Here is a 17,749-nt window from a genome sequence, read left to right as displayed (position 1 = left end):
AAAATGTCTTTTAATGTATTAAAATTGTCCTAAGCACCAATACTCCCAGCTTTTCATGATGATGTTTCAGGTTCTCCAATGTCTAGCATTTAGTAAAAAGAAAGAAATGAGGAAGTGATTTTATTGTTATATGAAATTCTCAGGAAAGGAAACTATCCAGCTCTCTAGGTTACCCCCTTCTCTGTAACTTACAGTCTTGGAGAGTTGCCTAAAGCACAAGAACTTAAATAATTGGTCTAAGGGTCATATAGCCAATAAGTTGCTGTTGTTCAGTCATTTCAGTTATATCTGACTCTTCATGACCCCATTTGAGATTTTCCTGGCAAAGATACTGGAGTGGTTTACTATTTTCTTCTCCAGTTAATTTATAAATGAGGAAACTTAAGTGACGTGCTCAGGATCACACAGCTGGTAAGTGTCTGAGGTTAGATTTGAACTCAGGTCTTTTTGACCTGAGGCCCAGCACTCTATTCACTGTACCACCTACCTGCCCACATCAGACAGATGTAAAATTTGAACTCAGATCTTCATCCTAACATTAACTTTTTACCCACTGTGCCATGTTGCCAATCAATATTCAGCAGACATTCAATTCATATTTGTTAGTAATGATCCAATAATAGAGGCAGTCTGGTGTAGTGGATAGAGGGCTAGCCTTGAAGCCATGATGACCTGAGTTCAAATTCCACCTCTGACCCATATTGGTTGTGTGATCCTAGGAAAGTGACTTAATCTCTCAGTGTTCTAGGTGACTCTCAGCTGCAGAGAATGTAATGATCTGCATTGATAGAGAGCCTTTCCTTACATGGGAATTCTCTATACCAATACCAATCCCTATCCCCTATTCCCTTATTAAAATTCCAAATCCAAAATCTAATAAATTGCATATTGGCTTTTCTTTTAACAGGATAAGCATTCCCTGTGAAATCTTATTAGCATTCATTAGCTTAATAGACTTGCTTAGTTAGTGCTAAAGTCAATTTCAACTAAGTTTCCAATCTAAGTTTTCCAAGTTATTACGCAGTGTAGATAAGTGGGACCCACATTAAAGAGATTTTATCATACTAGCTTCTACTTCTGGGCTACAGACATTCTTCATTCACTTGGCTTCTCCTATGTGGATAATTAGGGCAAACTCTTTTGACTGGTTATGGATCTCTTATAGGAGGTTCTGCACTGTGCTGAGATTTGTTGTAAGCATAGTGTCACCTGTAAATGGGAGTGCCTGGAGAACCTTATCATCTTTAGAGAATCTGCAGCTTGGACTGTGCCCTAGATCTCTTCCATGACCTTTGTCAAGAGCAGATCATCCTATTTTTTTGCCTCACTTGATAATAATGATCAGAGGATCATTGAATAGGTAATCTCTGTTATTATATCTTTCAAGGAATCTTGTAGAATTCTGAAATATTCTTTTGGAGACACCATGTTGAAGAGGAATGTTTAAGGTCACATTTTGATCTTCCAATTCAGTTTTTTTTTAAAAATAGGAAACTCACAATAATTGCAATGGCATCTTGTATTCTTACATCTTTCAGTCATTTGCGTAGGGTAAAGATATAATCTATTGTGAAATATGTTGAAATACATTCATTAATACAAGTGGATTGACAAATACCTATTGTCTAGACCAGAGTTGTCAAACTTTTGGCCCACACACCTACCTGCAAAACTCTCCAGTATTGCCAGAGTCAGATTAAAATGTAATTGGCAGGGGCAGCTAGGTGGCACAGCAGATAGAGCACTGGTTGTGAAGTCAAGAGGACCTGAGTTCAAATCTGGCCTCAGACACTTGACTCTTACTAGCTGTGTGACCTGGGCAAGTCACCTAACCCTGATTGCCTTCCCCACCCCCCCCAAAACAACTGGAGAATATTTAACAAAATAAACAAAAATACCACAGAGATAATGTTAATCTGTGTTTTTCTCAGTCAATTACAGCCTGTAGGGATGTTTTATTTGAGTTTGATACTATTGGTCCAGACTTTCTTTTGCAGTGTGATGGAGCTCATTCACAAGTACATATATCTTTTTTTTTTTTCTGACAAGCATTTTTCAATTTTATTTTTAAAAATTTAATTTATTTGTTTTCAGTTTTCAACAATCACTTCCATTAGTTGTAAATTTTCTACCTCTCCCTCCCAAGAACATATATCGTGACAGATGTTGCAGGTGGACAATTCACATAATTGAATAGGAGGGAAAGAAGGGACTGAATGTCATTTGGGAAACTATAGTTCTTTGAATGTTCTTTTAAGCTTTTCCCTAAAATAAAAACTCATCTTTTTAACACCAAAATTCTTATAGACAGTTGTATGGAACCGTGAAGGACTGAAACTAAGAATCACCTTAAGTGGGAGAAACGTGTTAGGAGTGAGCGAGTTTCAACATATTACAAAGGGTTATGAAGGAGAAGTTGTGTAAAGAAAAGTGTGATTAAAAAATAGGGCTGAGAGGGAAGGATCATTGAAGAACAACCTGCATGTTCCATTCTTATCCTTGTGAGAGAAGGAAAATTTGAGAAAACTTCCTCTCATCTGAGGTGGAGCCCTCCGACAAAGTTATCAGAGTTCGTGGTTAAGAGTCCCATGGAACAGGCAAGCTTGGATAGCTTACCATCTACTCATCACCTGACTCATGACTAGGTTGATCACTTGGTAATTAATTTTTTGGTTCTCCAACAGCTCTCAAAGTTGTACAATGTTTGCCATCTGCATTATTAGAGGGAATATCCACACTGGGGAAAATCACCAATCCCTAAAGTATTAAATGATAAAAAATAAAATTAAACAATGACATTTCTAGAAAATTATTCTTTTCTTCTTTAAGAGAAATATTTTGTGGATGTTCTTTTTTTTTTCCATCACTGAAACTTCCCATTGAATCTCCTCTCCACTAGCACTAAACTAAACTATCCTTTATAACAAAAACAACTACAATTAAGTAAAGACCATTCAACACTTTGGCCACGTATGACAACATATATCTCAGTCCATACTTATGGTCCACTTGTCTCTGTGCAGAGAGAGAGGAGGCTTGCCTCAATATCAGTCCTCTGAAGTCACGATTGTCATTTAATCTGGTGATTTACATTGACACAATAGAATATTAGATTGTATTTGGTGGTGGTGGTGGTGGAGTTTAGAGAAATCACAGATTCAACAACTTTGCAAGAAGTACCTACTTGTGAGAGGCAGTATGATGAAACAATGATGACAAATACAAACAGAGCCCCCTAAGATGTTTAACCTTGCAAGTCACATACTGACTTTAAAACCACATATTAAGATTGTCTATATTCTACTGTATTTTTATTTCTTTTGTTAAATATTTTCCAACTACATTTTAATCTGATTCAGAGTGTTGGTCCATGTGTTTGATACCTCTGACATAAAGTATAGGGAGCTGGATCTAAAAGTTAGGAAGCCTTTGTATTCAAGTCTCACTTCTAATTCATACTGTCCAGGTAACTCTAGATAAGTCATTTAATTTCTCAGTATCCCTAAGAAACATTTCAATACTATAAACTGCAGAGAAAGCATTAATCTGTATTGGCAAAGAAAGTTTCTTATCTGTACAATGGAGATAATACCTCTCTCACACCTGTTAGGAAAAGCAAAAGAAATCACATCTGTAAAGTGCTTTGTAAATTCTAATGTACCATACAAATATAAGCTATTATCTCCCCTTTCAAGTAAATACTATATCATGTTTTATTTATGGAATGCTTATCATTCAAGTATCTGTGTCATTTACAGTTATCTCTGGCAGTGTCTTCTATTAAGAGAGTGTAGATGGCTATAACTGGATCTTTCTGGCTAGCCCAGTGCAGAGGCTAAGTGAGCATTATTTTCAGATGAGAACCCTATAGGGGCTTTCTGGTGATGGCACTGGAAACTAATTGACTTGCCCACCTTGACACATGTAGTAAGTGATCCTGCCAGAATTGAAAACTAGATCTTCTTACTCAAAAATCTACCCAAAAACATATTTGTAGGAGAAGTATGGCAAATTTCTAGTCAAAGTGGAGTAGGACGTACTCAAACTCCCAGATAGAACTTCTTTTGCCAGTGTAGACTAGCACTTTCTCTTTAAGTTATAATGTTGGGGAGTTGCTTAGGGGTATTAAGAAATAGTGACTTGTTTAGGATAGCACAGACAGTATGAGTTGGAGGTGGGATTTGAATACAGGTCTTCCTGACTCTCGGTCCAGCTCCTTATGCTCTGCATCAGAGGTATCAAACACACGGCTTAACAGTCTGGCAACAAAGAGCTCTATTACTGACTTCCATAATGCCCAGAAGACAGTTAGGTGGCATGCTAATGGGATTAAAGATCTTCCCCACCCATTAATGGGCCTGCCCATTAAGGAGAATTTGATTAGGGGAGATTTATAGGAAGGCCCACACCTTTTGTTAATGAGGCACTGGTTCTTAAGGGCTGTGATGCCCTCAGGCTCTGAAAAGTATCTATCTATCTATCTATCTATCTATCTATCTATCTATCTATCTATCTATCTATCTGTCTGTCTGTCTGTCTGTCTGTCTGTCTGTCTGTCTGTCTGTCTATCTATCTATCTATCTATCTATCTATCTATCTATCTATCTACTCTGAAATGAGGTTTTGTTTCGGGGCTTACTCTTTGGAAGTAACTGGCCAGAGGAGACTCTGGGCAGCCACTAAGGAGCCCTCTGCCTTTGAAAACCCAGATGTTGGCGCTGGTAACTATGTATGTATGGTTAGACAGTTGGATCTATCTGTTGATCTGTAATGTATGGTCAGATAGTTGGAAGCCCTGTCTGTTGGTTCTTATTTCTCTGTATTTTTCCTGAAGTTCAGGGTGCTGACTTTTCCCCCTGAACTAAGTGGATGATAGATATGCTTGATTAAAGTGATTGTTGACCCCTCAAAAGGTGCTTTCCTTTTAGAAAAGCAGATCTAAGAATAGCAGGTCCTCCTGTGCATGTTGGTGTCCTTGCTGATACAGCCTCCTAGTGCATAGAGGGCTGGGCCTGGAGACAGGAAGACTCATCTTCCTGAATTCAAATCAGGCCTCAGACACTTACTAGTTGTGTGACCCATGGCAGGTCACTTAACTCTGTTTGCCTCAGTTTCCTCATCTGTTAAATGTGTTGGAGAAGGAAATGGCAAACTATTCCAGTGTTTTTGACAAGAAAATCCCAAGTGTGTCATAAAGAGTTGGACACAACTGAAACTAGTAAGCACATAAATTCTAGAAAATCACAATTTGCAGCTCTTATCACCTGAGATTTTCTTTTGGGGGTGGTATGGTGATATATACATACATACATATACACATGTGCATATACACATATGTATGCATGCGTATATATGTGTATGCATATATGTACACACATATATACATGAACATGTATGTTTGTGTGTATATATACATATGTGTATATGTATGCATACACATATATATGTAATATATTTGGAATAAATAAATATATTTAGATACATATATTCCAACTGCAGTCCCAAATCCCTATTCTAAATTTTTACCTCAGCACAAAGACTCTGCGTTGGCATCATGAATGGTGGTCACAATTGGTATGTATTGAAGAGTTCCTCAAACCAATGGCCTTCTGGAAATCTAGGGGACATTTTAAAATTTCCCTGTATTTCTTTTTAGCTCAGTGGTCTTGCCAGACTACTTGGTGCTGTGGTGATGGTATGACAGATATAGGGGTGTATGTGTGAGTGTGTGTGTGTATGTGTGTGTGTATGTGTGTGTGTGTGTGTGTGTGTGTGTGTGTTCATAGACAAGAGAGAGAGACAGAAGCAGTAATAGAGAAGATTGTGATAAGGAAACTTTCAGTGACCACTTTGGGATGTGGACTTATGGATATGAATTTAGAGACTCTCCAAGGAAATAAAATAAAATTAAGTTAATAACTGGTCTGTGCTCTCTAAAGAGAAAATTACAGCTCTGGAAGGAAGTACAATGGGGCCTTACCAGTTCAGGGCCAGGGACTGGGAACGGTACATTCTAGTCTTATTGCTGTACCCGTAACATGTCAGGCAGATATGTCCCCTAAATTTGGAGCCAACTGAACTGAGTAGATAGGTGTATTAGACTCTGATTCATCCTTATACATTCTGGTGCATTTAGGAGCATTCTTGCTCTGCTTCCCTCCATTGCTAGCTACAATGGGGCTTGACATGTGCTATAGCCTCTAAATATTGTGGTCAAACATGGGTCTTTCAGACAGTAATTCATTTACGGTCGGGAGGCAGGAAAAGTAGCAGAAGGAATTCTTGGGAACCCACTCCCACTCTACCTAAATTCCTGGAGAAAGATAGAATCAGAGGGCTATCTACAACAGCAAAGAATCTTTGCCCAAGCCATCTGGGACTTCTTAGGGGGTGGGTGGTAGAGAGAAGAAAGCATGAGGAGCTATGGCTCAGTCCAGGGGTGGGGTCCTCTAGGTCCTCAAGTCCACATCCACATCCATTAGATTCAGTCAAAAGGGCCGAATTTGAGGACCTAGAGGGTCACATGAGGTTTCAAGGCTGCAGGTTCCTCACCCCTGGTTTAGTCCAACCATTTTGGAAAACAGTTTGGAATAATGTAAAAAACCCAACAACGACCCAAAGCAGCTAAAATGTCTCTATCCTTTGACCCAGAGATCCTACTTCTAGGTATATAAACAAAGGAGATCAAAGGGAGAAAGAAAGATACTATATAATATGAAAATATTCATGGTACTACTTTTTGTAGTAGCAAAGAACTGACTGCATAATGACTGAACAAATCTATGAATGTAATAGAATATCATTGCAGTTTACCTATGTACATATGTGTAGGAACGTAATAGAGTATTATTGTACTTTTAAAATGGCTCATGTGGGAAATTCAGAAAAACATGGGAAGGCATATGAGCTTAGGGATAGATAAATAGATCTAGAAATCATCCACACATATAAACTGATGCTTTGTGTGATACCTCTACCAATGTAAACAAAAAGACAATCCCCTAAAAATGCAAGTGAATGCTGAGTAATTATAAAGACCAAGTCAGATCCTGGAGAAGAGATAAAAGGTACCTCCTTTGTTTAGTTAAGGAGAGAGTGGAAATGTATATCATGAGGACTGACTTTGTGTTCTTCCTTCGACGCCAAAGAAGACCATGCCATCAGAGAAATGGTGACATGACTTGCACTTGACTTTGTTTTGGGTGAGGGAGGGCTGTGCAGATCACCAGCCTCATTTCTCCTCCTGAGCCATCAGAATCTAGCAACCAGACATTCATTAAGATGACTGGAGATGACTCAGGATGCACTGGGAGACCTTGGGTCCTTTAGGCCAAGGTCTTTGCAGGTACTCACTTTGGGTGAGGCAACCCCATTCATTGAATAGGCCTGTTTAAGAAGTAGCCAGGGCATGGACCCTTTAATGAGGTCAAGAAAAAGAAAGACATCTGGCTAGGTGGGAAACAGTAGCAGTTACTGTTGATAATCACTCTGAAGTCAGGAGGGTCCGGAGGAGCCCTCAGGCAGGGGCCGATTGGTGTCCCAGCTTCAGAGTGCAGTGGGTTTAAGGGGAAAGGACTGAGGACTGAGTAGATTAAAGAGGTAAGAAGTGAGAGTACTTAAGGGAGTATTGCTGTGTATGTTGAAGTCAAGATTGGGATTGAAGCAAAAGACTGTAAGTCAGGTGTTGAACTCACTGTTGTAGGAATGACAATATCATGGGTAACTAGGTAATGGTCATCAGGATCTGGATTGGATAATAAATTTGGATAGTATAAAGCTCAGAGGAGAGATTACTGAGTGATTGTGGTAGAAGGAGAGTCTAAAAGAGGAAATGGGGAGAAAGGAGTATTTCAGCTCGCCCACCATGACCAGTGAGTCAGGAGGTATGAGTCACAGTGCAGTCTACTAGAAAGTGTGGCCAGGGATGCAGTGTCATCTGGAGGGAGCCAGATCTCGGTGAGTATCAGAAAATGGGAGGAGTGGGAAAGAACAAGGTTTGGAATTAAAGCAAGTTTGTTAATTAAGGAGCAGGCACTCCAGAGAGTACAGAAAAGGGTTGGGTAGATCTGGAGTAAGATGTGTGCAGACTAGGGTTATGGGAATGAGGGAGTAAGCAGTTGGGGATAGGGAATGGAGCTGTTTTTCATCAGTAGGAGTTTAGAATCCCTGGAATGGGGAACATTGAGAAATGAGTTTAGGTAAAGTATCAGAAACTGAAGAGAAGTCTGTTGAGAGAGACAGGATTGGACTGTTCAAGGTCCTCCCTCAAAGTCCAACCTCATGCCAGGTGGTAGTGATGAATCTTGTGAAGCCAGGAGGACCACCTCCCAGCAGAAAGGAATAGGCCTTGGGGACAGCTGGCCCTGGAGGCAGGAGGACCTGAGTTCAAATTCAGTTTCAGACACTTGACCCTAGCTATGTGACTTTGGGCAAGTCACTTAACCCTGATTGCCTCACCTCTCTCCTCCAAAAAAAAAAAAAAAAGGTATGATGTAGGGAAGCCTAGACAGTAGGCAGAAACTGGGAGTTTGAAGTGGATCTGGTGCAGAAAAGGCCTTGAGAGCACTGGAGAAGTATCTGTAGTGAAGAATGAATGACATCAATATAACTTTGACAAAGAAAAAGTGCATAGGACTGAAATTCACAAGTCCTGAGTCTTTTTTCGATTTTATCACTCTTGCATATGCTGTGTGACCTTGGGTGAGTCACTCTACCTCCATAAGGCTAAAGTTTTTTTATTATGCTCCTTGAGGCAGGGACTATTCCATTTTTTAATCTTTGTTTCCTCAGTGCCTAGTACAGTGACTGGCATATAGTTGAGGCTTAATAAATGCATGCTGATTGATTGGCTAACCTGTAAAATGAAGAGATCAGCCTAACTGATCTCTAGGTTCCCTTCCTATATATCAAGAGAGAGAGTATGGTATAATGGATGGGATATTGAATTTGGAGTTCAGAAGGCCTGGATTAAAATCCTACCTCTGATACTGTGTGATGCTGAGCAAGTAGCTTAATTTCTCTTTCCTCATCTGTAAAGTACGTGGGGGCAGGAGATGCCTAATTTGATGGCCTTCTAATGTTTCTTTCATTTCCAAATTTATGATTCTGTGATCCCATTCTAAGTTCCATATATCTCAACAAAGAAGAAATTCTTCTGGTGGGACCACATTGGTAATCCTTGGTCAATTATCACCAATCACATGACAGTTTACTCCCCACAGAACAATTCTAACACTATAACCCTGAGCAAAATGCTTAATTTCTCTAGATGTCTGGTAATTTACTTGCAGCGAGGGCTACCTTTAACCTAGGTTCATAAGGATTTGGTGGGCTTTGGATGAAAGGTGCATATCTGGCTTATTGTTTATCACATCCAATGGAGAACATAGGGACTGTGTTGGGGAATGCCAAAGAAATAAACTTGGGTTCAACCGTCAGGGAGAATATCCGTGAAATAATTATAGAACACTGTCCTTATCTCCCTCATGAGTGAAAGAAATTATTATAGCCTTCAGGTTCCTCATCTATAAAATGAGGTCATTGGGCCCCATGACTTCTTAGGTCCCTTCTGGCTCTAAGTCTAAGATCTTATCATTCCCTACTTTATATATATATATCATTAAAGGAAATCCTATTCATTTCTTAACATCTAGCTGTGGTCTTCCTCAGGAAGCCTTCCCTGACTGATCCAGCTCAGATGAATGGCTGTTGGACTTCTGAAGCAATCCCATTTGAATCCTATTGCGTAATAGTGAAAATTTTCATAGCTTGAAACTTACTTTTAGGACATCTCACATGTTCTGTGGTTTACCATTCATTCATTCACTCATCATGCAACAATCATTTATGAAGCAGTTACAATGTGCAAAACTTTAATATTGTTTTATGTGTGTCTCCTCTCTTTCTTGAGGACAGGGATTTGTACTTCTCTATCCTTCCCCACCCCTATCCCCAATATTGGGCAACTCAATCCATCCAAAGTTGCCAAAGTGTCTACTGTCTGTGAGACAATGTGTACAGAGGATACAAAGTTAAAAACAAGTTAAAAGTAAACTTTCAGGAAACGCACATTCTACCTGGGGAGAGTGGGGATGAATGGATAGAATTAAATGAACACAAATAAGGCAAGGTAGTTTGAAGAGGGAGAAAGCAGTTACAACTGGTGAAAATAAGGGAAAACTTCATAGAGAAGATGGTCATTTGAAGGAAGGCAAGAATTCTGGGAAGAGGGGCAAGCTCAGGAAGGGGATTTGTGTGAATTCAAGAAGGTCGGAGATGCGGTATCAATTCCAAGAAATAGCTCATAGGCGAGTTTAGCTGGAACATGGCATTTGTTTGGTAGGAGATAAGGCTGGAGAAGAGTTAAAGTAAGAGAGAGATTATTGAGGTCTTAAATGCCAGGCTGAGGGATTTGAATATTATCTTAGAAACAATGAGGAGCTACTGAAGGTTGTTGAGAAGGGGAGCAATATGGTCAGTCTTGTGCCTTAGGAAGATAATTTTGCCAGCTTTGAGAAAGAGGGATTGGAGAGAGATCAAAGAATGAGGAAAAGGACCCAGATGTTTAAACATATTTATAGCAGCTTTTTTTGTTATTAAAAAAAAGTAAAGGAAACCATAGAAGTACTCATCATTTGGGGAACGGCTGAACAAATTATGGTATGTGAATATAATGGAAAATTATTGCCACCTTAAGAATGATGAGAGAGAAAATCAGCTGATTCTGGCCCAGTCTCCTGGAGCCAGGCAAGTTATATCTGATCCCTCGGGGTCCTAGGGAGCTCTGAGAGGATTTGGAGGTCTTTCTTCTAATGTCGTTGGCTCAAACTCCCATTGGCTGTGTTGCTAGGGTCTAGTGACTCAGTTACATTTAATCACTTTACATCAATTAATTTTTACAAAATGATGTTTGCTTCACAGTGCAATTATTACACACACACACACACACACACACACACACACACACACACATCCAATTACCCTTCTGGACCTTTTGAATTTACAGCATCAGAGAATCCAGTCTCTTCACCCAGAATAGAAAGAAGCAAATGCGGAGTCCAAGCACATTTCTTGGGGTACCTGGCCCAATGGGAAGAAGGTCCCATGGTGTTTCCCCAATACATTTTTCCAGGAAGACTTACAGGAATTGATGCAGAAAGGAAGTGAGCAAAACTAGGAGGACAATTTACCCAATAACAACATTGTAAAGAAAAAGAGTTTTGAAAGACTTAAGAATTCTGATGAGTGATGACCAATAATAATTCCAGAAGTCAGACAATGAAGCCATGCCAGCTACCTCCTGACCGAATGATGGACCCGAGATGTACAATAAGACATACATTTTCAGATATAACCAAGGTGGGAAATTGTTTTGTTTGACTATATATATTTCTTATAAAATTTTTGTCTTTTTTTCCCCCAATGGTGGGGGGAGAGGAGAGGTGGAGTTGGAGGGAGAACTAGATTGCTGGAAAAAGAAAAAAAAGGAAATGAAGGGTTTTTTTGTTTTTTTGTTTTTAATGTACAGATTACAGAAGGAAGGCCAGAAAGAATCACAGACAAGCGGGATAGTTTTGAAAGTTACATATTGAATTGCTTGCATATTTTAAAAGAAAAGCGAGGTCTACATACATAATAGTCACATCTCTTTTTTTCTATTCCACCATGTATATGGAAATGTTTGTTTTATTTGATAATTAAAATAATAGCTAACACTTTATAGCACTTACTATGTACGAGGCACTGTGCTAAGCTCTTTATAGTTATTGTCTAATTTGAGTCTCATAACAATCTTGAGAGGTAGGTGCTATTGTTACCCCCATTTTACAGATGAGGAAACTGAGGCAAATGGTGTTAAGTGATTTGCTCAGGGTCACACAGCTATTAAGTACCTGAGGCCTGATTTGTACTCAGATCTTCCTAACTCCAGACTGATACTCTATCCAATGAGCTGTCTGCCTGCACATGCTAATAAGTTCAAAATTTAAAAAAGAATTTTCGAAAGGAAGAATTGGAGAGAAGAGAGACTAGAAGCCGTTCAGGCAAAAAAGTGGTAAGACCCTGAGCTAGGGTAGGGTATTATAAGAGGAAAGAGATAGATATAAGAGATATTATGGAGGTCAAATCAACAAAATAGAAACTTGGGCACAGGTATATACTCAATACTTACTGATTTTTAAATTATCAATCTAAGCTGCTTTTCCAGATTTTTCTTCCAATTGTATCAAGGAGATTTTGTTTATAATAAAGGGTTGAATATACTGTTCACTTTTGAGGGTGTCCTTCTAACACCAAAAAGACAATAGAGTCATAGATCTAGAAGGAAGCTCTGAGGCAATCTCATCCAGATCCCTCATTTTAGAGATGAGGAAATTGAGACCCAGGGAAATCCCGGAACTTGTTCAATAGTAGTAAGTACCAGAAGCAGGATTTGAACCCAAATCCCCTGGCTCCAGAGACCACAGTCTTTCCACTGTACTACACTGGGAAGGCAAAAGGGCCCTTTCAACTTCCTTCCAAATCAGAGATCAGAAGTAAAGCAACCCTTTAGCAGAGAAGCTTGGAAAATCTTGTGGATGGGAGATTCTGTGCTCAGTAAATGAGGCTGCCAGCTTGCATAGTTGCAAATTCTCTGCCCAAAGAACAATGTGGAAAGAGAGACAGAGACACAGAGAGAGACAAAGAGAGAGCGAGAGAGAGGGTGAGAGCAAGAGAGAGACAGAGAGAAAGATAGTATGGGGGGGGAGGGGGGGAGTTGAGTAATTTATTCTCCCTTGGAACAATGTCTTCAATGCTTCCCCCTTCTTGGCAGCTGTGGAGCTCATTGGAAGGGACTCAGAGAGGTTGGAAGCTTGAGTCTGATGTTCATTTTAAACAGATGTTCATGGCAGTACAGATTTGCTCTTCCTAATGGCCAATGTAAATGACTCCCATCTGTCAAGATCTCAGAAGATGTGGTAAGTTCTCAGGTCAGCTCTCTTCCATGTTGGGAGATGACTATGGAAAGATTCTCCTGACTTAAGGCTGATTCTAATCCCAGGGCAGGGGAAAAATGAAGGGAATGGAGGTGGTGTGGCAAGCCATTGGCCACTTTCATAAGGGAAGCATCTCCAGATAGAAGAGACAAGAACAGGACCTTTGATTCTATAGGTAATCCAGGTGAGGCAAGTTTCTCTATCAATGAAGGTCAGCACCTTCTCTGCAACTTGCCTAGAACTCTGAAAGGTTAAACAGTTTTCCCAAGGTTCTAGAGCCAGTACATATGAAAAGTGGAATTTGAACCCAGGTAGGCTTCAAGGCTAGATTCCACTACTATGCCAGGGGTGGGGCACCTGCCACCTTAAGGCCACATGTGGCCTTTTAAATCCTTAAGTGTGGCCTTTTGACTGAATTCCATTTGGTCTTTCCTAGCTATAGTGAGGCCAAGTTTAAGGCAAAATTATGAAGTAGGAAAAAGTTTGTCTTTGGCAGCCTTTGAGGTAGACCTTTTCCTCCAGAGTTCCAGTGCCTTCCTCTCCTTGCTACTTCCTAAGGGATTTGTCTTTCCCAAACTCCCCTTTCACTTAAAAATTAAGCTGTCAAGTGTTTCAAGTCCAAGAGAACGCTGGTTGGGGGAGAGGGGTGGAACATGTGCATTACAGAGTCTCATGTGTTTTCCTTAAGCCAGGAAGTTGTGGAGAGGAGGAGAATCTAGGGTAAGACTGGGAGGAAATAAAGACTTTCTGCCTCAGCAGGAGAAGCTTGGCATATCAGGACACATGTGCCTGGAACGCATTGGAAACCAATCTCTTCCGAGGCTCCAGCCAGGCAAGCCCATGGATCTCCCTTGCCTCCAAACAGAGCTTTAGTGTGTCCAAGCAGTCACTCCTGCCAAAAAGTAACAAGGTGTCTCCTGGCAGGCTGAACTTCCATTGTATTAGATGTGTCTGAGGGAGACTGAGCATAGGCAGGAGATAGAGATGATAAAAGGGTGAATATGTGTGAGCGCCTGAGAAAAAGCAGGCATCTGCTCTCATTAGCTCTGTGAAGGGTACATCCGTTCGAAAAGGCTTCTTTCACTGGGATCAATGCAGTGACCAATGTCAACACCAGAAGACTGATGATGGGGCATGCCACCCACCTCTGGGCAGAAAAGACTGTGCAGAATGAGACAAGTGCTTTCAGACACAGTCGATATGTGGGTTTGCTTTGTGTAATTGTGCTTATTTGTTACAAGGGAGGAAGAGTGATGAGTTAGTGGGCAGTGATAGAGATGCCAAAAAAAAAAGCAGGAAAAGTGAATCAGTAAAGTATTTGAAAATACATAAAAGAAAATTAAGAAAAGTTTAGGAGGGAAAACAAACAAGACAATTCCATCATGAAACTATTGTTAAATTTAACATACTCTTAAAAAACCCAAACTACGTGTAATAGAAGTTCATGGTTTAATATAGTCTTTTTTTTGTTCTTTGTATATTGACGTTTTCATGACTATTGATGATTAAATTCATAATAAGAATTTTAAAAAGAAAGAAAAGGCTTCTTTTGCAAGCATCTAGTCATCTTTAGGAATAGGGGCAGGAATGGGACCCCTGATTGTCAGTGAATGCAGAGCTTCCAGGTGAAGAAAATTCCTCTACCAATGCAGGTTGGCACCTGCTTGGCAACTTCTAGTCGTCTCTATATACAGAAAATCTCCAATATATAGAAAATACCTCTCCAGAGGTCTGATTATGGGAGCATGTCATAAGAGATTCCATTTTTGGTCTTTATACAGAGTTCTGTCTGCAACATGTCATGACTAGTGTGTCTGTTAAATAAACAGAGGCCTGAGTTTTGGCATTCAGGACAGTTTTTCTCCCAGAGATTTAAACATTAACTACAGTTGTCATCTAATGAGAAAAAAAAACAACTCTGTAAACCAGAGGAAGAGGGTATTTAGAACTCAGAGTACAGCTCTGACCCCCAAACAACCCTTCTGTACTTGGGACAAAAAGTACCTGGGACTTTGTAGTACATTCACCAATATCCTTCACTTCTGCCCCAACCATACCTTCAAAAAAATCACATGGTGAGGCACCAAGAAGTACTTGTACAGTATTAAAAAATTCTTTGTTGTCAGAAAATTGTATCATCCATCAGTCAGCCCATAAGCCCATGCTACTGATTTTTCCAACTGTAAAATTTAGGTAGGCAAGAAGATAATTGGACTTGCTCTGGTTTATCTCATTGGATTGTTGGGATTAAGATAACAGATGAGAAAATGCTTAGGGAAGTATAAAGCATAGATTTGGTACTATCATGACCTCTTCTCTACTGCTGACTCTCCCCACTGTCCCTCAGTGCCAGATCTTCTCACCTCCCCCAGAGCTTTGTTGGCACCAGAGTTGGGGGTTCCTGGGTCCTCTGTTAAAAATCATCCTTTTCCCTGCTTCTTACACTTCCAGGTGTCCCTATAATACTGCACCCTTGGATAGCTGCCACCACTTGGTCCTCCTTTCCACATTCAAAACATCTATACTGTTCTTGGTTTGACTGGGACATACTGAAAGAGGTGATTTCTGGGTAATAGACAAGCTATGGAATAAATGCTTGTTAATTGCTTCCAATAGTGTTTCCAGGAGGTTAATTTCATTTTAAAAAAATTATTTCTCTGTGGAAAAAATCTAAATGACCTCTAAGTCCCTTCTGGGTAAATCCATCGTCCCAGAAGTCCAAGGCAGGTATGAGGGAATCATCATTTACTTTAAGCATTTTCTTTTTAGGGAAAATAAGGCCCAGAGAGTTCAGCAGATCACGAAGGTAGGTCAGTGGCAAAGGCAGGATTCGAATCCAGGTGCCTTGATTACAAATCTAGACTCTTTCTTACATACATACATACATACATACATACATACATACATACATACATACATAATTATGCTCTAATGTTTTTTTAACATTAAATCCCAGGGATGAGGAGGGGAACTGAATGTCAGAAAATGCTCTTCACAATAAGAGATGATGAAATTAAATCATGGGAGGAAAAGGTGGCATCTGCTTCCTGCTAAGACCAAGCAACTCTGGAAGGAGGTCAGTCTTAGGGGGCAAATCTGGCCTGGCCAGGCCTGTTGACAACAGGCTTGCCTCCGCTGCTCCATCCCTAGCGTCCGTCTTGCCAACTGGCATACAGATTTCCAACCAACCAACATCCTTCTTCGGTGCCCACCTCCTTCCTGCCCCCAACACACACCCATTGGCACTGGGTTTCTTCAATGCTTCCTGTCCCTGAGCTGGAAACATGGAGAGAAGAAACACTTTACAGGCCAGAAAGGTGGTCAGCATTGTAGAGAGAAGTTCTCCTCATGGCAAAATTGCAAGTACCTAAAATAGCCACTCTTCTGGAGGCCTCTTTAGCACACAGATAGAGGTGATGAAAGGAGCTGTAAATCTACATGGTTCAGGAGATATGGAATAAGCCTTGTTGTACCTGACTGCACAGACAAAGGAACCCTGTCCTACCCTTGCCCAGATAATACAAATACTTTTTTCTCTGGGAACCAGCTAACAATGTTTTTGCAAAAAAAACCAAGCAACAACCACCAAAGGTGGGGTGTTGTGGAGAAGCGATATTGGTAATGGCTTCAGGACTTTGGTTCAAATTCTGACTTTTATACTAATCAGCTGTGTTACTCTGGACAAATCACAACCTATTATGGGCCTCAGTAACTCCACAGGATTTATCTCTATGTCAAAGATCACAGGTGAGAATCGAAATGAAAGTAATAGTATGTACTCCTTTAAAATTAAACTCTTCTGTACAAATATTCAAATTTGTTTTGTACTAAATGAACCCCAGAAATAAGACACATAAAGAGTTAAATAATAGTGTTCCTTATGATGCAGTGGGACTGGCTCTGGGGTAGGAGGAACTGGGCTCAAATATCCTTTCCAACAGTTTTACTATGTGACCTCAGGCACTTAACCATTGGGAACATGAGTGGGTTCAAGTGGAATGGCCTCCCAGCTCCTTTCCAGCTTCCAATATATGAATTTATGTGTTGGGAAGGCGACTTGGAGCTGGGAAGCTCCTCTGCCTGGGTGGGATTATGTCTTCCAGTGGTCCAGGGTGGTCACACCCCAACAGAAAAGTCAACAGGTACCTGAGAACCATGCAGGGTATGATGAGAAGTGGTGAGAAGGAAATGTAGCTCATGTACTACACTGGGAAGCAGCTCATGTACTGCACTGGGAAGACATGGGAAACAGTTAACCAGTAACCCTGAGCAGTAAGGTCTGCTTATGTAAACACCACAATAAGTGGCATGGGGCAATTAAGTGCAAACTGAACTTTTACTGCTTTCTCTGGGCCTGGGACCTGTAAATGAATGAAGAAAGGAAGGGAGGAAGGAAGGAAGGAAGGAAGGAAGGAAGGAAGGAAGAAAGGAAACATTTAAGTGCTTACTATGTGCAACTCTTTGGTTAGAGAAGATGGCTCAGAGATTTCTTTCCTTCTCAGTAAATGGTAAAGAAATTAGAAGTGTTATTCCTACTATATTAATTACATGCTCTGAAGTATCCATAGTTAGGTTCATATCCTCCACATACACACATTTTATGTCACACAGGGGAGCGTTCCCTAGAGGTAGGCATGGGGGTCATTCACTTCTTTCTCCAGGTGAACCCCAGAGAAGGCCAGCTCTCTTTGAGAAAGACAGCTCACGGTTTTTGCTTTTTTTTTTCTAGATAAGATAAAGGGTTGTGTAATCAGGGAGGGAGGTAGTTCAATGGA

General features: G+C 40.4%; 1 long non-coding RNA gene across 1 annotated transcript; it reads left to right on the top strand.

The window, feature by feature from the left end:
- Positions 1–5,499: 5,499 nt before the first annotated feature.
- LOC140504639 (uncharacterized) lies at positions 5,500–16,782 on the top strand. Its single transcript, XR_011967173.1, has 2 exons — positions 5,500–12,956; positions 15,931–16,782. It is a non-coding gene; the product is annotated as an uncharacterized lncRNA (long non-coding RNA).
- Positions 16,783–17,749: the final 967 nt, after the last annotated feature.

The sequence above is a fragment of the Notamacropus eugenii genome, chromosome 1 (genome assembly GCF_028372415.1).
Source record: "Notamacropus eugenii isolate mMacEug1 chromosome 1, mMacEug1.pri_v2, whole genome shotgun sequence".
NCBI classification, from domain to species: domain Eukaryota; kingdom Metazoa; phylum Chordata; class Mammalia; order Diprotodontia; family Macropodidae; genus Notamacropus; species Notamacropus eugenii.
The sequence above is the reverse complement of the archived record's forward strand: the minus strand, read 5'-3'. Positions and strand labels throughout refer to the sequence as shown.